The sequence below is a fragment of the Prionailurus bengalensis genome, chromosome B2, assembly GCF_016509475.1.
Source record: "Prionailurus bengalensis isolate Pbe53 chromosome B2, Fcat_Pben_1.1_paternal_pri, whole genome shotgun sequence".
Classification (NCBI taxonomy): Eukaryota; Metazoa; Chordata; class Mammalia; order Carnivora; family Felidae; genus Prionailurus; species Prionailurus bengalensis.
In genome coordinates, this window is record NC_057349.1 from 135,620,691 (window position 1) to 135,642,833 (window position 22,143).

Genomic DNA, 22,143 nt, shown 5'->3' on the forward strand with positions numbered 1-22,143 from the left:
CGTAGCCTTTGCATCAAGCTCAGACAGCAGCCGAAGGCACTAAGCTTGGACGTAATGGCAGCAGCCTGGCCTGCCTCCTACCTGGCCCGTCACTACACCACCCATAGCCTTTTGAGTTTGCCATTTTTGTTTTCTAGCTGCGTTCAGATTGTTCCATTTGCTTGGTCTGCTCTTCTCCCTCATATTCTAAGTGTCCTTCATAATCCTGTTGTATTCCCGTGCCTTCCCTTGTCAACCCTGTGTCCTAGGTGCCGTTTCAGCTCATCTTTGATGGGCACGACCTTTATGGCTTCGTTCTGGACTTTTTTTCTCATTTGTTCTTTGTCACAGATCATCCTTGGCTTTCAGCAATTCTGATTTCCTCCCAGGGACAACCAATCTTCACACGTTTTGACGTTAAGTGGCCATGCAGATCCAAAAGTCTCCTTTAATTCTTTGAACTCACAAGGTGAGTACAAGTAAGTGGGACAACAAACATAAGATTACTACCATTGTTTTTCTCGCAGTGGTGATGGGTTGTACAGGGCAATTTACTCATCTAGCCCAGTTCCTGGATGAGCCATGATGTGCACTTAAGCTTGTAGCTGGAGAATTTAATTTTGAATCGAGTTGCTAAACTAGAAACAACTGAGCTACAGAGGAGCTCTTTCTGTCTACCCAGTGACTCAACCCAAATCAAAAGACACGTTCCGATGCCCCTGCTCAACTCCATCACAACCTCAAATGACACTTTCTTTTGTTCAGTGTCAGGAATTTGCTCCAGTTCTGAAATGGTTGCTCACCTCATTGACAGAATGCAGAATGGGTCCTGTTTCCCTGTTGTTTCCTGAAGGATAAACGCTGACCTAAAATCCCTTTTGTCAACAAGTCTGGAAAGAACCCGTCTTCACGTGAGCACTTTTTCCGGTCCTGCCGGGGTTGTTTGTCGCCTCAAAGGCCTGGGCAGGATGTTTCTCTCCTAAGTTCTCATCCCTTGGCTGTCCTTGAAGAACTAAACAGGAATGAGGTAATGCTCTGGAGGTCTCCTAACCTACATTCAAGGAGAACGAAATACCTCCCCATGCCTGACCATGCAGCCTTGTCTTAGTAAATGGAGAACTATGTATATGTATATTTATATGTTTGTAATCATATGTGTATGTATAATATATACGTACACATATTCATATGTGTGTATATATACATGTATATGTATATATAAATTGTGTGTGTGTGTGTGTGTGTGTTTAGAGCTTTATCACTACATCCCTACGACACTTCAACAAAACTATGCAGCTCACTGCTTAGGGCAACAACATTTTTGAGTGTCTATTATATACCGAGTAACATGCCTGTGTCATATAATCCTGTGTAATGGGTACTATTTTGCAGATGCGTAAGCTGGGGTCTGGCTCACACAGCTAATAAGCGCCTGCGCTCGGACCTGACCTCAGACCCATCTGGCTCAGAGCCTTTCTCTCCATTTCCTCTCCTGAATCTCACTCAAGCTGCTTCTTGTGGAAGGCTCTTCCCTTCCTCCTGAATCTGCCTGTCCTTAAGATCTTGCTAAGCTTCTGTTTCCTCCTTCCCCTGGCTTCAGGGTTCTCAGCTTGGTGGGGTGCTGGAGCTAGCTCACAGCGGCTCACACGGACTCCAAGGGCCGACTGGGCGCCTGGGTGGCTCCGTCGGTTAAGCGTCTGACTCTTGGTTTCAGCTCAGGTCATGATGTCACAGTTCATGAGTTCAAGCCCCACATCGTATTGGGCTCTGCACTGACGGCACGGAATCTGCTTGGGATTCCGTCTCCCTCTCTCTTTGCCCCCCCCCCCAAATAAACTAATAAAATAAAATTAAATTAAATTAAAAAGTAAAGTGTCAAACAATACATATCAGAGTTTCCTTTTTTGGAAAGCCAGTTGTTAAATATTTGCTAGCACAACACTCCCTCTGAAGTGTAAACTTATACCCATTTGTGAGGTATTTACTCCTTTTAAGATGACTTATTCTTCCCGTATGTAGGTCCCCTCTCTGAATTGTATGACATGAACTTCCTGAGGGGAGGGATTTCATTCCTCTACCTCCTTAGCACCCTCAGAGACGCAGGGCTGTGGAGCTAGAAGGCATCGACGAACCCTTGGTTGATAGACGGCGATGCACAGAATACACGCTGATCCCCCTTCTGACATCGTGGGCAATTCCTCACAGAATCTATCAGTTCTTCTAGGCCTGCTTGTGCCTAAAACTTGGTGAGTTAAAACCCAGCTCCCCATCCTTTCTAATCCCTCCAGCCAGGGATTAGAGGGATCCCTGTTCTCTAGCTCGTGAGGCCTGGAATTCTTTTTGCCTTTACTTTTCTTCCTCACCACCTGCATCAGTGTATCAGTCTCCTAGGGCAGCCGTGACCAGCTACCACAAAATGGGGGGCTCACAACAATAGACATTTATTCTCTCGTCCTTCCTGAGGCTTGAAATCCAAAATTAACGTGTTGGCAGGGGCCGCACTCCCTCTGAAAGCTCTAGGGACAAATCCTTCCCTGCCTCGTCCTCGCTTCAGCTGGTTGCCAGCACACCCGGTGCTCCTCAGTCTACAGCTGCGTCATACCAACCTGTGCCTGTCGTTGCATGGCCTTCTTCACTACGTGTCTGTGTGTCGCTGTACCTCAGTATCCAAATTTCCCTCTCCGTAGGCACCGGTCATGTGGAATCTAGGGCCCACCCTGTGACCTCATTTTAACACGATTACACCTGCAAAGACTCTCTTTCCAACTAAGTTCACATTCACGTATACCAGGGGTTAAGACTTCAACCCATCTTTTTGGGGGACACACTTCAACCCAGAACATTGCCCCAGCTGCCAATGCTTCATTTTTTAAATAATTCGCCTCTAGTCTGCTGCTTCCGTAACATCGAGAACGCAGATACTCCTGCGGAAATGTCTTAGACTCTTTAAGGACAGGTGGGAGCACACAGCTTCCCCCATGGGCTGTCTACCACTTGGACAGCCTTCTTGGCCATGTGACCGGTTTCTAGATGGGTTTCCGACCTCACTCCATACTGCACCACACATCCACTGATGCCATTAGGGTCCTCCGGTCAATTCTACTGGTCCCTCCCCAGTGGCCTTTCCTGGAACACGATGTGCCATCAAATATTTATTAATTTAGTTCAGCTGAATGGTTAAAACCAAATGCTAGTAAAATAACATAGGAGAAGGTTCATGTGGAGCATCTTTCTCCTTGTGTGTTTCTTGGCTCATCTGCCTCCAAATCTCTACAAAAATACAGAATTCTGTGTCCCGCCCTAGAATCAGTAAATTAGAATTGGGTAAGGGGATAGGTTTGGAAATCCACATCGTTCTAAACTGCTTTATTGAATAGCACACAGTTTGCATGGTTCAAAAATCAAGTGTATAGGACATAAACATAGCAAAGCATTTTTTTTAATTTTTTTTTAACGTTTTTTTTTGAGACAGGGAGAGACAGAGCATGAACAGGGGAGGGTCAGAGAGGGAGACACAGAATCTGAAGCAGGGTGCAGGCTCTGAGCAGTCAGCACAGAGCCTGATGCGGGGCTAGAACTCACAGACCGCGAGATCATGACCTGAGCCGAAGTCGGCCACTTAACCGACTGAGCCACCCAGGCGCCCCAACATAGCAAAGCATTTAGACTACTCTCCTAAGTCCCTCTCCCCCATCACGTTCCTTCCCCCTTGTCCCTTATATTATCCTTTTTTCCTTAATGCAAACATGCACATATATTCTTCTTTCCTCCTTTCTTGCAAAAGTTAAATATATATACCTGCAACCTGTGATTTAATTTTTTTCACATAACACTAGATGCTAAAGCTCTCTTCATGTTAGGAGTGTACAAATACTCCCATTATATATTTTTATACTGTTGCATGATATTCCATTGTATGAATCTACTATGGTTTAATAACCGGTCTCTTATTGTTTTGTACTTGGGTTTTTTCTAATCTCTTGCTATTACAATGTCACAATAAATGACTATGTAAGTCAGTTATGTGTACAGTTGTTTCTGTGGGACAGATGATCAGAAGTGGGGTTTCTAGATCAAAGGGTAAATGCACCTGTAGTTTCGTTAGATATTGCCAAACATTTCTTCACAGGGACTAGGCCAATAACGTACGAGAGCCCCGATTCTTCCCTTAGTGTTGCTGAAAGAAAGTGTCACGTGTTTGCCAGTTGGACAGTTAGAATGGTATTCTGTGAGTTTCAGTACGCATTTCTCGTATCATTAATGAAGTTGAGCATCTTTTCGTGTTTAAGCTCAGATAATCTACATTTTTAACAGAATCCTTGGATGAGCCTTAGGCGCCTAACTCTTAAAGTTTCTGGCCCAAGGCCATCGAGCCCGAAAGAAGAAATATTGAAATGAACGCTAGTGCTGAGAAGTGGATTTCTGTCCAACTTACCTCCTGAAAACTACCAGCAGGCCCCCAAGGAATGGTCTCCTGCCGGCACATGGTCCCTCAGGGACTCCTACCCAGAGAGTTTACCTTACTGCATCCTAAGCAGAGGAGCTAACAGATCTCGTAAGATGTAGCTCATGACCCACTTCTAGGCTAGATAAGAAGATGTTAAGGGACATGGAAATGCTGGCCCAAGACAGGCTTTCTCTGGAGCATTAGCTGTTGTGTTCTGCTTCCCACTCCAAGGGAGACGGGAGCATACACTTCCCCTCTGCCTCAAGCCTCGTGCCAAGGCTTCGCAGGGCCCACTTGGAAGATTTTGCATGAGTCTCCAGAGTTTGGCGGGCATGGAAATGGGTGTCTGATTCGCACTGGAAAAGTCTAAATGTGTGATGCTGTAGCTGCTTTGGATCTGTAGGTTCTGGGGTGACCAGCCGTCCCGATCCGTCCAGGACCGAAAGACCTCCCGAGATGTGAGACTCCAGTGCTAAAAACAGGACAAAGCCAGGCTGGTTGGTCACCAAGAGTAAGCAAAGACATTTTTCCAAGAAACAGAATGTGGACTCTGGAGACAGGACCTAGTAATGGGTCATCTTGAAAAGAGTGTCCTTCCAAAGGAGCACCAGGGAGTGTGTGTGGGAGCCACAGGCAGCTAGACTGAAAAGCCTTGCAAAGAACTGCAGTGAAGGAAACCCAAAAGCACCCCGCCAGGGATGAGCTCGCACTTGCACGACTGGCAGAAGGCACCAATGGCACGTCACATCTCTCTTAGCTAAGGATTATGCCCTTCTCCTTCAGTTCCCTATGGTGGACACTGGGATGCCCTGACACAAGACCAAAGACTTAGTCTCGGTCGCTGGAGTGCTGCTGAAAGACGCCTTCCACCATCTGCTGCCTGGAGGGCTTATCTCTGTAGAGAGCCACCTGCTCAAGGCCACACCCTCTTCCCGGAGAGGCCGGCGTGCAATGGCTGATAGATGGGGGAGAATAAAGGCCTGATCCCCTGGCCACAACTGGGGACAACTGTGAAGGGTCAGCCCAGCTTCAAAACCGTCTGGGGTCAGGTAAGGCCCTATAGAGACAGCATCACAGCTCAGCTTTACCTGAAACTTCTAGTGATTTTCACTGTCCACAAAATGAGTGAAATAGTGCTGCTTATTTTCACAAAGACCTTAGGAAGAGACCAAAGGTGATTCAAACTCTGAGATAAGGCTAGTCAAAGATCTCAAGGCACTATTTTAAGACCAAACACAGGCCTCAGAGCAGCACCACTACGGTGACCACAAGTAGGATGTGGGAATTTTCTGAGTCACTTAACCCAGTTAGTGATTAACCCAGTTTGCCAAGTGCGCTTACGAGATTACGAAAGTCTGAACTCTTACCTCGGCTTTTCCTGAACCTTTGAAGACCCCTAATCACATTTGCTCAGGAGCATATGTTATTTGTGTTTGATTTTTTGAAAAATATTTATTTATCTTTGAGAGAGAGACAGAGCACCAGCAGGGGAGGGGCAGAGAGAGGGGGAGACACAGAATCCGAAGCAGGCTCCAGGCTCCCAGCTGTCAGCACAGAGCCCGACACAGGGCTGGAACCCACGACCTGTGAGATCATGACCTGAGCTGAAGTCAGATGCTTAACTGACTGAACCACCCAGGCGGCCCGGCATATGTTATTTTTGAAAAAGAACTTTACATGCTTAGTGGAGATCACGTCGCCAATGCCTCAAGAAGGGAAACCTCTGGCCTGTCTTTTCAGGGGTGTGAAAATCGGGGGACAGCAGGGTGTAGCCACTGACCTCCTTCTCACCAGGTGCTCCAGACCCTGGGGCACTTGAGGGGTTTACAGAATCTAAGAAATGAGTGTGCATCCGTGATGTTTTCATACCAAGGGTCAAACAAGCCAAAAATAATAATAATAATAATAATACAGGTCAAAAGGAACCAGGAAAAGGGAAATAAATACACTTTATCCACAAAATGTATTTTTAAACATCTGTTTTTCCTGTGCAGCTGTCTGGCCTGATTCCTCCATTGAAGAGCAAAAGTTAAAAAAAAAAATAATAAAAACAATTGAAAATCATTTTTTTCAATTTACCTAGGATTAGAATACACTGGGATTAGAAAGCATCATACGGTTCATTTGGTCAAAACTGTATTTTATGTAGGCAAAGAAATGGCACCAGAAAGATGACTCATTGGTTAGTAATGGGACCCAATTCTGCTGATACAGGGCAGCCCGCTGGAATAATGTCTTTCGTGTGCATTTATTATATTCTACGGCTAATGATCTCACCTGAGATTTTCCAGGTTCTCCAAGTAGGTGAGAAAGGTGTTGTGTCCTCCAGATAACAGAGTTTTAAAAACATTAAGTGACTTGCCTCAAATCTCACAGCTGATCACTTGTTACACCCCTGTTTAAAATTATTCCAGGGGCACCTGAGTGGCTCAGTCTGTTAAGTCTCCAACTTTGCCTCCGGTCATGATCTCACGGTTAGCTCGTGGGTTCCAGCCCCGAGTGGGGCCTTGTGCTGACAGCTCTGAGCCTGGAGCCTGCATCGGATTCTGTGTCTCCCTCTCTCTCTCTCAAAAATAAATAAATATTAAAGTAAATAAATAAGGAAATAAGGAAATAAATAAATAAAACTATTCCCTGGTTCACCATACATTTTAAGACAAAGTGCTTCCTGGCCCCACCCTCTCAATGGCCCCACCCCTTCCCTGGCCCCACCTCTCAATGGCCCCACCCTTCCCTGGCCCCAACCTCTCAACGGCCCCACCTCTCAATGGTCCCACCCTCTCAATGGCCCCACCCTTTGCTTGGCCTCACCCTCTCACTGGCCCTGCCTTCAAGGACTCTCTGGTCCTTCATATACTTGTAGCCCAGCCCATCTCAGCTCTGGTGGGGTATCCCACCTGGTGCCCATCTGTACCTGCCCTGCTTCCAATGGCATGTCCTGCCATGCAGAGGCAGCTGGGGCAAAGAGTCCTGCAGAGCAGGCCTAGGGTCACAGCTCCGACACTGGCTGTGCTGGGTGAGTCTTGGGGCCCCCTGGCATCCAGCTCCCTCCCCTGCGGAAGGGAAGCCGAGACTAGCCCACCTGGTCCACCCTCTAGTGCTGACACCAGATCCACAGCACTGTTCAGCCGCACGGCACCCAAGGCCCCAAAGCCTTCTCTGCTCACCCCTTCCCCCCAACTTCCTTTTACTCCTTTTTTCTAATAGCATGTCAGCTGAAACCAAAACTGAGTTCCGGGGGAAAATCATTCCCCATTATCAATACTGTTTAAAGCTTAAGAGTATTTCATGCAAGTTCTTTTCAATGAAGAAATTTTCTTTTTTGTTTTAAATGTTTTATTTATTCTTGAGAGAGAGAGACAGAGCACAAGCAGCGGGGGGAGGGAGGCGGGCAGAGAGAGGGAGACACAGAATCCGAAGCAGGATCCAGGCTCCGTCCGAGCTGTCAGCACAGAGCCCGAGGCGGGGCTCGAACCCAAGACCTGTGAGATCATGACCAGAGCTGAAGTCCAACACTCAACCTACTGAGCCACCCAGGCGCCCCAGAAATTTTGTTTTCTTGAGTGAAGATGGCGAATGAATGAATGAGTGAAAAATATAAATGTGTCCTTTGGAACTTAGTTGAAATGGATGCATTCCCTGATATCCTTAAGTCCCTTGTTATTCGGTGACACAATATCTAGTAATTTTCCCCATCACAACTGTAACTAAATAATTATGCCTGCAACTATTTACATCCACCTATCCAGCTAGAATATAAACTCCATTTCTCTTCTGATTGTTTTATCCTGAGCACCTAGTACAGTGGGTGACACAGCGTAGAGCCTCAAGAAGTGTTTGTGGGATGAACAAACAGCCAATCTCATCGTGGCTCTCCAGTGTGGCTGGTCTGCGGGCCAACCGTAGAGGCCTCCGCTGGGAATTTTGAGACATGCGAATTCCGGGGCCTCATTGTAGCCTTATTGAGTCAGAATTGTTGGGGGTGGGGTAGCCCAGCAACACGTGACTCTGATGGCTTACACAAGGGTTCTGGTGCAATAGGTTAAGGCTTAGCACAAGACCCTATCCCATAAGGGATCTGAACAATAGGCAGGGGAAACACAAAGGAACGTAGACCTTGGCAAACCCAGAGGGAAGGAGAGAGGGGGTAAGTGCCTGGCCAAGACTGGGGCTGCCTGGGCACAAAGGACCCTCCCCCTGCCCCCACAGCATTCATTTGAGGACGATTTCTGGGCCCCAACAAGCTAATAGTGTTGAGGCGGGAGACTGTCCCCATGCACGTGACTCATGTCCTGGCCTCAGAACGTCGGTTTGTTGGACTAACAGAGTGTGGTGGGTCCGGATATGTGAGCCGTTCATGGGAAGGACTGCTGAGCACTGAAAAACGTATCCTGGAATTTGCTTTCTTCAGTCTGAGAAATAAGGCACCGCTTTTGAGTATGAGTCGGCTATAAGGATGACTGTTACTAATTTCAAATGTTTCCTCCCTCGGGCACCCGGCTCAATCAATTAAGTGTCTGACTTCAGCTCAGGTCATGATCTCACGGTTTATGGGTTTCAGTCTCACTTTGGGCTCTGTGCTGACAGCTCAGAGCCCGGAGCCTGCTTCGGGTTCTGTGTCTTCCTCTCTCTCTGCCCCTCCCCTGCTTGTGCTCTGTCTCTCTCTCAAAAATAAATAAACATCAAAGAAATAAAATGTTTCCTCCCTCAACAGCTATTAGGTGGCTCCCCCAAGTCCTGCCTAGTGGTCTGGGGACTCCTGGGGCAAGATCGTCCACATTGGTTCCATATTCTCTTTTTCCAGAGTTAGTTATCTTTAAAAATTATTTAGAAATTTTGACTTACAAATTACACATTTTACGATGCTTACAATTATTTAAGACTCGTACGAGTATGAAAGAGTGAATGGAGGGCTGCCTGGGTGGCTCAGTCGGTTAAGTGTCCAACTTTGGCTCAGGTCATGATCTCACGGTTCGTGGGCTCGAGCCCCGCGTCAGGCTCTGGGCTGACAGCTCGGAGCCTGGAGCCTGCTTCGGATTCTTTGTATCCCTCCCTCTCTGCTCCTCCCCTGTTTGTGGTCTCTCTCTCTCTCTCTCTCTGTCTCTCTCTCTCAAAAATAAATAAACATTAAAATAATTAAAAAAAAAAAAAAAGACAAGTGCTTGACCATAGCTGGGCATTGTTGGGTCCACCAAATCCTAAGTTTATAGCAGCAATATGTCATAGCATGGTGGTAAGCTGAGATCAGAGAAGGGGACTTCTCAAGGAAGCTACATGAATAGGGGGTCAAGACTCCCACATCACCACCTGCTGTGTAGCCTCCATCTTTGCTCATGATTATGACCTTGCGGGTCTTCCCGACAGCCCACTAGGTGGGAGAGAGAATTTCAAACGGGATAGAGAAGCAAAATGCCAAGTATCAAGTTTTATTTCTAAGAGAAGTACCAGCTGGAGCACCCACAGTGCTTTGGGAACAAAAGTCAAACTTCTTTTGCATTGTCTTTCCAGTCTTTTTCATTATCTGAACTGCTCTGTTGAATCTGCAAAATTAATTTCTGTTCGTGAAAATGTTCTTCCTGAAATATTAAGTCTGTTTCCAGTGAGTAAAAAAAAAAAAACAAAACAAACAAAAAAAACTTTTTTTTACAAAAAAAATTTTTTTTAACGTTTTATTTATTTTTGAGACAGGGAAAGACAGAGCATGAACAGGGGAGGGTCAGAGAGAGGGAGACACAGAATCCGAAACAGGCTCCAGGCTCCGAGCTGTCAGCACAGAGCCTGACGTCGGGCTCGAACTCACAGACCGCGAGATCGTGACCTGAGCCGAAGTCGGACGCTTAACCGACTGAGCCACCCAGGTGCCCCATCTTTTTTTTTTCAAATGAGCAAAAGGAAAGTCAGTGCCTCAGAGTGAGCTTTTTGGACCCACTATTATACTAATAACCATTTTTTCATAAGCGTATTTAGTCCCTATGAGCGCATCCTGGATTCCATTGCAAATGGCTTGATGACCATGGCAATGTCTTCTGATGAAGACCCAAGGCTTTATTCTAAGTGCCTCCGTAGATTCCGCTCAGCCAGCAGGCTGGATCATGCCTGTAACAGATGTTCTGGCTTCCCCTGGCTGAGGACTTCAGTCCCCTCCCAGGAGATGAGACATTCATCCCTTGGACACCAGAAGCACCTTCCTGATTTCATCAGGCGAGATGAGATATTTGTCTGGAGGATGACCCCAATGTCATGGCTGAAGCAAACAAATCAAACGTACATACTTAGTAACTGCACGAACTGTCTATGCACGGTTGAGAAAATTATACTAGATTTAAAATAGCACCTGCTTCTCTTGATGAGCCAGAAATTCCTCAAAACTGATTTTGTAAAGGGAAAGATAAAGTAATCTCCGTAAGAAATCTTCATGTTCTGGAGAAGGGAACCAAATCGGAGGATTGGAGAACAGTGTCTATCTCAAAAAAAAACAAAACAAAAAACACTTTAAAATTAAAGCCTCAAAGTACAAAAAAGCCCTTACTAAAACATACGGTCAACATATTTCTTTTGTCTGATGTAATCAGTGCTCCTCAAAATCTAACATGAATGTGAAGCGCTATGGATGTTGTCACAAGGCAGATCCTGATTCAGAAGGTCTCAGATGGGGCCCCAGATTCTGCATTTCTAACCAGCCCCAAACACTACAGGTGCTGCTGGCCCGTGGCTCACACTTTGAGCACCAAGATGCACACTATTCTCAAAACAATGTTTCTCCAAGGATGGTCAGTGGACAATGTGTATGAGAATGTCATCTGTTAAAAAACAGAGTCCCATGTTCACCTGTTAACTAAATCTGGAGTCCGGGGCTGAAGCCTGGGAATCTGCATTTGAACAGACTGCTCACATGAATCTTATCGATGCTGAGGCTTGAGAAGGGACACTGTTTCATGGACAAGCGGTGAACTGGGGATAAGAAAGAAACTTGTATGGGGAAGGCTTTGGCTGTGGTAAGGAGGCTCTTGCGTAGGTACCGGGAAGGGAAGGTGCCAAGCACTTAAGCAGGTGGGGACATTCATAGACTGGCAGGTGCAAAGCCACTCAGGAGGCTACATCGTAGGGAAGGAACTCTAGAAGCATTTCCGATGATAGGATGCTGTTCTAATTTCTTTGCTAAATTAGACTTTAATTCTGAGTATCGAGCACGTGTTCCTCATTTAAAAAATAATGATTTGGGAAAACGTCGCAGAACTTTCTTTATTTTCTTATCTTTCACCGACTCACATGATAACTTTAGAGGAGTTTTGCATCATTTATGTGGATTCTCAGTCGGTGGCGGGTCCTGGCCTTTAAGCTTTTATGTATTTCCAGGTCTCGGTCCCCGTCTCTTTGATGGAGGAGAAGACAATTTGCAAACGAATGCTAACATTTACCAAGTTCATTACTTCTCAAAAAAAAAAAAAACCTGTTAAAGATTTTACTTATTTGGTCATGATGACAGCTAATATTTGCAATGCACTTACTATGCCCTTGGAATCGTGACAGGTAAATTTACAATCGCAGTCAATCCTGAACATGAGATATGTGCCATCCACTGGTTTTTCCTCCATCATAAATGTTCATTGATTCGTGAAAGATGGGGCTGTTCGTTTGTAAGGTGGTACCAAGTAAAATCATTTGCTGCCTTCACCAGTTTCACCTCTTCCAAGGTGACATGATGATTTTCTGTGAGACAAGCTTAAAAGCCAAGAGATCACATTTGGCTTTTCTTTAAGATTTTTTTTTTAATGTTTATTTTTGACAAAGAGAGAGAAAGATAGAATGCGAGCAGAGGAGGAGCAGAGCGAGAGGGAGACACAGAGTCTGAAGCAGGCCCCAGGCTCCGAGCTGTCGGCACAGAGCCCGAAGCAGGGCTCGAACCCACAGACCGCGAGATCGTGATCTGAGCCGAAGTCGGACGCTCAACCGACTGAGTCACCCAGGCGCCCTGCATTTGGCTTTTCTTAAGCAACAGTCACTTTTCTATGTAGTGCAGGGCAGTTTTGCCAAACACACACACTCACTCTGGGCCAGGGCATCTGGGTTTGGTCAAAGCCTTGGGAATAGGCAACCTGGCTTTGGCAACCTGGGAGGTTTCTCCGAAAGGAAGGGAGAGAGAGAGCGCACCGCAGGGTGATGCACTGGCCAACGACCTGCCGGGAACTCTGGCTCCTCCAGCTCACGTGGGGATGATAATGGTATATATCTCAGATTTAGGGTTAATTGCAATTATAAACTTAATTCGCTTGCACGGTTCCAAGTGCCTAATAAACCCCACCCCGACTCATCTATCGCGCACCGCCCTTGTAATCTGTCGGCAAATCCTGTGGATAACCTCTTTGCAATCTCTCCAGGCTCCCCTGCCCTTCCCACCACCTCACCTCTCTGACTTGCACGGTCCCTCACCTGGATTACACAGGAGCCACCCAATCACCGTCTGCTGTTTCTTCCTGTGGTCTGTTCGCGTTGCAGCATCTAGAATGAGCCTCCTAAAAGGAAACAAACAAACAAAAAAAAAATAGATCATCTCCCTCTTCTCAAAAAATCCTCTGAAGACTATCCATTTCACTTAAAGTGAAAGGTCCTGTAATGATCTGATCCTGCCTCACCTCTGATCTCACACCTCCTCCTACCCTCCCCTCTGTTCCGTGTAGCCTCCTCAAGGTCAGGCTAGCCCCAGGATATTTGCACTTCCCTTGTCTGAAATGCTCTTCCCCTCATACCCACATACTTCAATTCTTTACCTCCCTCATATTTTTTTTTGAAAACCACCTTCTCAGTGAGGCCATTTTTGACAAGCTTTCTTCCACCCTTAACATATCCATTGCATTTATTTGTCTTGTGTTTATCATCGTAAGACATGCCGCATGATTTATTCATTTATCTGAACCATTACGTTTCCCCTGACTAGGACAGAAGCTTCATGAAGGCAGATATTTTCTATGTTTTGTTTACTGCCGTATCCCACAATATGTGGTTTCTAGTAGGCCCTCGATACTATAACTGTTGAATGAATGAATTTGTGTTTTTCCTACAATCTTACATTTTGTACATCCATTTTTTTCTCCTTTCTTGCTTTTTTTTTTTTTTTTTTTTGGCTTGAGCTTTTATTTTAGTTTTTTTATTTGTTACCTTCTACTTGTTGGGAAGAGGTAGTATTCTCTACACTCTATTTCTGTTCCTAGAGTAGCTAACATCTCGATTTTAATTTTTAATTTTACTGTGCATAAATTTAACTGGATGTAGTCAGAATCCAATTAAGAATCTAATCACAATCTTAACCCTGCAGAACAATATTGTTTTCAACGTTTATTTATTTTTGGGACAGAGAGAGACAAAGCATGAACGGGGGAGGGGCAGAGAGAGAGGGAGACACAGAATCGGAAACTGGCTCCAGGCTCTGAGCCATCAGCCCAGAGCCCGACTCGGGGCTCGAACTCATGGACCGCGAGATCTTGACCTGGCTGAAGTCGGACGCTTAACCGACTGCGCCACCCAGGCGCCCCAATATTGTTTTTACCTTTAAGCGACTCACTTCAAGCTGGCTTCCTGGATCATCTCAGTACTTAATTATTTTTATGAGATGTGAATGTTCAACAAAAAACTAGCTGTTGTCATTAAAAAAATAAAAAGAAAGGGAAAAAAAGGAGGAGACGAAAGAAAGAGAAGAGCACCCATCCGTCCAGATGCTCACCTTTGCTGCCTTAGGGTGCAGCCCAATACCCTAACCTTTGTCTTTGACCTTGATCCTTTAATTTCACCTTGTCAAGTACAAGTAAAAAGCAAATAAGAATGTCCTATATTTGCTACATATACTTATGCATTCCTTGATTTTCTCTTTTTCATTCAACTTTATGTGTAGTCTTTTATTTTTTTTTAATTTTTTTTAAATTTTTTTTTCAACGTTTATTTATTTTTGGGACAGAGAGAGACAGAGCATGAACGGGGGAGGGGCAGAGAGAGAGGGAGACACAGAATCGGAAACAGGCTCCAGGCTCTGAGCCATCAGCCCAGAGCCCGACGCGGGGCTCGAACTCCCGGACCGCGAGATCGTGACCTGGCTGAAGTCGGACGCTTAACCGACTGTGCCACCCAGGCGCCCCTGTGTAGTCTTTTAAAATGAAAAATGCCTAGGGGCACCTGGGTGGCTCATTGGTTAAACTTTGGCTGACTTCCGTTCGGTCATGATCTCTCGGTTCATGAGTGAGTTCGAGCCCCTCATAGGCATCAGGCAGTCTGCTGTCAGCACAGAGCCTGCTTCAGAGCCTCTGTTTCCCTCTCTTCCCCTCCCCTGCTGTGTGCACTCTCTCTCTCTCTCAAAAAAAAAAAAAATTTTTTTTTTAATGTTTATTTTTGAGACAGAGAGAGACAGAGTATGTACGGGGAAGGGTCAGAGAGAGAGAGGGAGACACAGAATCTGAAACAGGCCCCAGGCTCTGAGCTGTCAGCACAGAGCCCGACGCGGGGCTCGAACTCAGGGACCGCGAGATGGTGACCTGAGCTGAAGCCGGACGTTTCACCGACTGAGCCACCCAGGCGCCCCTCTCTCAAAATATCTTTAAAAATAAATGAAATGAAATGAAAAATGCCTGTCTGAGTCTTTTACTAGAATTCAGTCCATTCCTATTTAACAGACCTACCGGCAACTCCGTGTTATCCTTTCCCTCTCTGTGACTTTAATTTATTTCACTTTTTTTGTCCTTTCTATTCTTCTTTTTATAAGTTATTGCTTTCCCCCTATTTTCTTCTCTTTTCCGAAGTCCTATTCTGTTTTTCTATTGGGCCAAAAAAAAGGTTATCACCTCTGTCCCGATATTCATAATCCAACCTTTACCTTTTTTTTTTTTTTTTTTTTTTACCGTTGCAATATAACGAACACAGCCAAATAGGGCCAACACCCACCACGTGTGCACACCTGGGCGACAGGGGGCCTGAGAAGCGGAAATAGGAAGTAAAGGGCAAAACTGAATGTTTCCTGCCCCTTCTAAACGTCCTTGTCACCTATTTCTCATTAATTCTTTTCTGTATAAAATTCTTTCATTGATCTGGTTCCACCCCTTATAAAGGTAAGGACTAGAGAGTCATCCAGAAGCCGGATCCTAGGCAAGAATGCAATGTCCTGGGAGAACGGGGCAGGCGAGACCGGCGCGGGGCAGGCTGGGTAATACAGCTCGCGAGGCCGATCGCAGAACATGTCTTGCCCCGCCTCCTCCCTTGGTTACTGGTCCAGCCAGGCTGTGAGAGAGAAAACCGCCCACCGTGTGACTGCGGAATCCCACGGCATCCCAGTCAACTGCTAACCATGAAGTGGATTTTCTTCCAGGTTTGTTTTTTTTTTTTCCCTTGCATTCACATTCATTCAGAATTTTGACTCATTTACTGTGTGGCTTTGAACTCGTTACCTAACTTCTCGGACTCTCACCTTCTCTTCCGAAAACTGGATATATAAATAGCACTAACCTCACAAAGCTGTAAAGAAGGCAAGGCAGGTACAGTGTTTGGTATAGACACTAACAGAGTAAACACTCGGTAGATGTTAGTTTTTTTCTCCTCCTTTTCTGCTGCTGCTGCTTTTTCTTCTTTTCCCTGCTTCTTCCTCCACCATCATGGTGATATAGCCTTTCTCAGCTTGCTGACCTTGTACCTGATAGACTGGTGAAGACAAAAAGAGATCAGGACCATAAATATCATCTCTGTAAACCACAGGCTCCCAAATTTAATCCTAGTATGTTAAACGCCACAGATTTGCAATGCAGAAGACCAAATGTTTTTGCAGTCACCACCGTGTCCACAGGAGCTACGTGGATTCTAGAGGAAATACGAAAGTATGTAAGATAACATCCCCTCCCTTCTAATAATTGGGCCCCTGCATCATTTCACAGGAACATTCCAGATACCAAGTCATACTCTCAGATTAAGGAATTAAACATTGTGTTATTGGCTCAGACACAGAAAATAAAACATCAGAACCTATTAGCCAGTCCAGAAGCAAGCCCTTGTGCATGTGGGGATTTAGTTAATGAAAACCATGGCATTTCAAATCAGTGATGAAAGAAAGTTCAATAGTGTTGAGAAAACTGGCCACACATATAGCTAAAACAAATAAAAGCCCCTTAACTACCTCACCCTATGCAAAAAAAGCAGGCTTTATATGGGTAAGAGTTAAGAACAAAACATGCTCAAAGAAAATGTAAGTGAATCAGGTATCTGAGGCCCCAGACCAAAGTTAGTGCCGCAGAGCTGCAATCATTTACTGTTAGTCACGTGTCTGCAGGTCATCTGGGCCGTTCTGTCCCTCTGGGCCAGGTGTGGCTGATCGCAGCCGGGCTCGCTCATGAGACTGAGGTCAACTGGCAGGTGGGCTGGGCCTTACCGAGCCGCATGACCTTACCCGCGTGTTTACCGGTTGGCTGGATATTGGCAGGGGTGGGGGCAACGAGGCCAGGGCCTCCCATCTAGCACTGGGCCAGCCTGGACGTTTCACATGGCGGAGGTGGGGTTTTAAGAGAGAGCAAATGGCGTACACGGTCACTTCTACCGCATTCCATTGGCCAGCGCGGGTCATGAGTGCGGAAACAGGTCAATTTCTTGACCGGGGGGGGGGGGGGGGGGGGGGGGGGTGGCGGTGGGCGAAGCAGCAAATTTGCATCGCAAAGGGAATGGATACAAGGAGTGAAAACCTGTGGCCATTTTTGCAACCTTCTAGGACATCAACTTATTTTTTATTTTTATGCTTTCAGGACTGATTGCAGAAAAAATTAAAACTTAGGCACAGTGCAAGATCCTATAAAGTTAGAAAAACAATGTCATATTGAGAAAAATGTGAGTTACGAGCAGTGTTTATAGCAGAAAAACTCCAAGTCTCTCTCTCTCTGTCACAGACACACACACACACACACACACACAATAGTAGGCTTTAAAAAAAGAAACAAAATAAATAGTAAGCAATGTTGTTAATAGAGGAAACGGATTGATAATGTTGGAAGTTTTTGATCAGTGTTAAAAGAGACCAGCATTGTAGGAAATGCCTTCGCTTATTGTTTGGATTTTCCTTTAATTTGGTTGGATGTTTTGTCTTGTTTCCCGAGGGAGCAATACCCTAGGCTAGGACTGTGTGGAATGCACCTCCCAGCAGACAGCCGGCTCGCAAGGGCACTGGGGGACACAGAGCTTGTGGGTCTGTCTGCAAGAGGCGGGCCGGCCAGATGCGGTGGTGTGGCCTCGAGGCTCCTTACCTGCTGTGTAAGTCTGAGCCCCTCCAGAACACAAATGGATTTATCTGGCATATGAATTTTATTATATTTATTTATATGAGCTAATCTACTAAAGTTTTACTTAAGTTCCTATAATTCGTAAAAATTAGAAGGCACTTAGTTTGAGGGGGAAAGGAATCTGTTGGCTCGAACTACACCCACAAAGAGGGAGTGGGAACAGACCTACAGTTCCCTGGGGATAGAAAGAAGCAAGTAAGGGAACCACTCCCCCCTCCCCCTCCCCCCCAAAAAGAGCCTAGTTTGAAAAGAAGAGATCATTTTTTTTTAAATTTTTTTTTCAACGTTTATTTATTTTGGGGACAGAGAGAGACAGAACATGAACGGGGGAGGGGCAGAGAGAGAGGGAGACGCAGAATCGGAAGCAGGCTCCAGGCTCCGAGCCATCAGCCCAGAGCCTGACGCGGGGCTCGAACTCCCGGACCGCGAGATCGTGACCTGGCTGAAGTCGGACGCTTAACCGACTGCGCCACCCAGGCGCCCCGAGAAGAGATCGTTTTGTGAGATGACGTCATTTTGTGTGACAAAAAGACAGAGACAAGAGAAAGAAAAGGGGAGGGGAGGGCAGGAGGGGAAAAGAAAGGAAGAAAGGAGGAAGGAAGAAAGGAAGGAAGGAAAAGAAGGAAGGAAGGGAAGAAATGGGACCCCACTTCAGGAAAGAAAATACATATCACTCATCCTATGTGCTAAATAATGAAATTCAACCAGGTACATTTGAAGACCTAATTGGCTTAACCAAGCCATTCCTGAATCAGGCAGCGCCCCACCTAGCAAGTGGAGGGAAGTCCTGAGAAATGGTAGAAAATGGAAGGTTTTTAGAGACAGACGGTGAGGAACGATTATTCCAGACCAGGCAGTTTGCTAGGAAGGAAGGCAAGGCGTCTTCTCACACAGATTCTCTGATCTTTCTTTGGGAGATGGAGAGGACCCAGGGGACAGACTGGCTGCCACTGATGGAAAGAAAAATTTTCCTGACTGACCGGTTGAGGCCACGTTTCTTGGGCAAGATGGAAACTGCGGTCAGAAGGGGTTTTAAGCCCCTGGGGTTTGGGAACTTGGTCTAAGTGACACCATTTGGGGCCTGGGGTTTTCTCTATTTTAACATATGTTAAATTCCTGGTGCATTGCTACGTAAATGCTTGTCTGGATTCTGAGTCTTAAAGTATGTGTATTTACACTTTGTTTAAAGTGTAACTGGCTGGGAGTATGGTTTCCATACCTCCCCACCGTCAACCACATCGTCTGTAACGATTACATTTTTTTTTTTTAATTTTTTTTTTCAACGTTTATTTATTTTTGCGACAGAGAGAGACAGAGCATGAACGGGGGAGGGGCAGAGAGAGAGGGAGACACAGAATCGGAAACAGGCTCCAGGCTCTGAGCCATCAGCTCAGAGCCCGACGCGGGGCTCAAACTCTCGGACCGCGAGATCGTGACCTGGCCGAAGTCGGAGGCTTAACCGACTGCGCCACCCAGGCGCCCCGCGATTACATTTTTAAATCATGTTTTCTCTTTCCCCCCACTAGTGAAAACCCAAGCAAACAGTTAAGTGATTTTTTAAAGTGTGATCATGTAGGAACTTGTATCCGTTTCCAGACACGACCCAGTATTTTAAAACGACTCCAGGCGTAATACCTATCAAATAGGGCGCTGGTTTGCTTTCAGTTAGAATAATAACAATACATGTAAATTCTACAGTCTTCACTTGGTGTGAAAACTACAGAAGACTAACGAAAACACGCCAGCATTCTTTACATTTTCCGAGGGCGTGAGGTTTCATCTTGACACAAGCATGAACTTCTCCCCGAATGAAAGCACTCGTGATTGCCCCAAATCACACACATCAACTCAGGCTCCCTGGATTACTTACAGAGCAGGTACTTGTTACTGTTCAGTGTTGTAGATTAGCTGTCGGCTTACTGCTTTTAATGACTCCCCAGGGGTGGAGTTGGGCTACTTTTGTTCTGTGCTAAATCCATATTTTCTGAATACTTCTTCTGAGTGCTCTTTTAGGACTGAACTCTGGAAGGGACAGAAGCTGGAGTTTTGGAAAGAAAGAGAAGTGGCATTGGAACTATTACGTCCTGTTGATTTGTGATTTACAAAAAGGGGGGGGGGAGGTGCACCCCTTATTCTTCAGGAGTTGAGAGGTGTCATCAAGCATCAGAACAGGGGCCACACATCAGACCGGAACAGGTTCTCACACCATGCTGCCTGAGTCTTCTTCCAGAGAATGTTCCTGCAAAGAGTGTCCTTAGCCTCAGCCAGTCTGATGAACTCAGCTGCTTGAGAAGTTGTGAAAGATGGGGTCAGAATCCTTACAGAAGTTTCTCGTTGAGAGGGGCTTCCAAAGCCCCCGCAGCCACGAACTTCCCCTTAGAGGTCTGATCCCTTTAATGAGGACGTACCACCGTCAGGTAGATTTTCTCCCTTGGCTTTGTTGAAACTGCTCACCTCCGGCACGCACGGAGCTAATGTGCTGCACCTTCTACCGCCCTTGCATCACCTGTCTGTCCTTTGGCAGCCCGGGCACATGCGGAAAGAGCCATCCACAGCACCCGCCGCCCCAAGAACCCCTCCGATTGAGGAAGCCAGGAACCTGGGTGGTGCAAGTGGTTTATCCTATTTGCAGCCAAATGTTAACACCTGATAAAGCCAAAAGGTGACTATCGTGCCTTTTGTTTGGGGAATACTTACCGAGTAAGTTCATTCCAGCAGAAACCTGAGCAAAGGTGACTCTTGGATCCTTCTGCAGTCTGTCCCCTGGCAAAAGTTTCCCACTTCCCAGAGCTCCTTTGCGGAAAGGATCGATCAGCACCTCGGTCAGTCCGAAGGCAGATTTTTCTCAAGGATGGCGGCACTTTCTGGAGTTTTCGTGGGTACAGCCAGTGACTGCTTCACCTGGATTCACAAACTACATCTTCTTGGTCCCCAACCATGGGGGATCACCTGGGCTCCTGAGCTGGCTAGAATCACACCCCAGGCAGGAGAAGGGGGTTTCCCAGCCAAGTCTAGCCCGCGCTCAAGGCCATGTTAGCTTTTCACACAGCGAGCTGGGAAGAGCTGGGATAGCCTGAAGCTTTGTTTTTAGACGTAAGCTCAGGACTTTCTGGGGAGGTACCACAGAAAGACAAGGCCCCACCCATCAAAGAGTCAATAAATAACTTTTAAAATTAACTTTGTGGGCTGTCTTCCAGCTTCCAACGCTTTTACAGACTACCGCCTCTCGACTACCCAGTACAATGACTAAATAAAGGCAAATATCTTTCTCCTTGAGATCCTTTTCTGGGATCATAACAGTTTCTCATCCTTGAGAAGCTTAGTTAGAGTGAAGATAACTCAGAGGGGGAGCTATCCTCTCTTACAGGCTACAAGCAACCCCTGGCTCCCTTGGAGGTGGTGCGACCTCCTGGGAGGGAGGTAAGTGTCTTCCGATGGTTATTGCCATCAGAGGAACATAGCTCAAAAGTTCTTTTTCTGTCCAGCAGCCAGTGATTGTCAAATTTTGAAAATGCTCAAATGTTCTTGATATCTACATATCTTGATGGCATGCCCTCCAAAGCTAGGTGCGGGACACCGTGTCAGCGTGCCAACGTTAGCTAAGAAGGGGAGGGAATATAAATGGTAACAAGTATTGACCCATTTATTAAGGTCATGTTCGAATAAAACAAGAATTAATGAAAACGTAAGACAGTTCAATAATATTGTACATCGATTGCCTGTTGAGGTACTAACATTTTGGGTACGGAATGAAATAAAATGTGTTATTAAAAGGAATTCCACCTATTTTTTTAATGTGGCTAGTAGAAACTTTAATTACGTATAGGCTCTCACAGGGGGAAGAATATTAATAGGTTATCTCACGCCCCTAGATTTACTTAGCCCTCAAACCAGGCTCATGGCGTCACCCTCTTTTAAAGTAGAAATCAGGAATCGGAAATCGGAGAAAGAGAGTTGATGAACGAGCCACTTTTTCTTCAGAACTTGAATTTATGTTAATGGCGTCAGACTCAACAGTGTAGCTTTCAACCAGCAGAGCGATTCGTGTCTGTGAGAAATCGAGACACCTGCTAATGTCTTACGAGGTCTGCAGGCTTCATGTACCCGCGAAAACCTGTGGTACCCCCATCATTCACAGGCACGGAATGTCATCTGTGGAAGGACTTATTCTCTGCTTTTAATGTTGGCATCATGGAAAAGGTAGGGAGGAATCAGTCACTGCTAATGACAAAGATCAGGGAGGTTCGTCTGAACACAGGGATTTTCCCTAAGAATTCTTCGTTCCTATATGTATGTAAATATTTATGAAGCTTTTTTCTTTTGAATGTAGCTTTTGTTTTATTGTAAAAATAATATAAAGTTGGGGTCCCTGGGTGGCTCAGTCGGTTGAGTGTCCAACTTCGGCTCGGGTCACGATCTCAC

At 45.9% G+C, this 22,143-nt stretch overlaps 1 long non-coding RNA gene across 2 annotated transcripts; it reads right to left on the reverse strand.

Annotated features, from left to right (window-relative positions):
- Positions 1–10,235: 10,235 nt before the first annotated feature.
- LOC122490095 lies at positions 10,236–20,929 on the reverse strand. Of its 2 annotated transcripts, XR_006299080.1 has the most exons (5): positions 20,419–20,929; positions 12,857–12,939; positions 11,696–11,855; positions 10,761–10,886; positions 10,236–10,670 (listed from the first exon to the last, which is right to left on the reverse strand). It is a non-coding gene; the product is annotated as an uncharacterized LOC122490095 (long non-coding RNA). The 2 variants fall into 2 exon arrangements; XR_006299081.1 differs by lacking the exon at positions 11,696–11,855 and having other exon boundaries at positions 20,419–20,925.
- Positions 20,930–22,143: the final 1,214 nt, after the last annotated feature.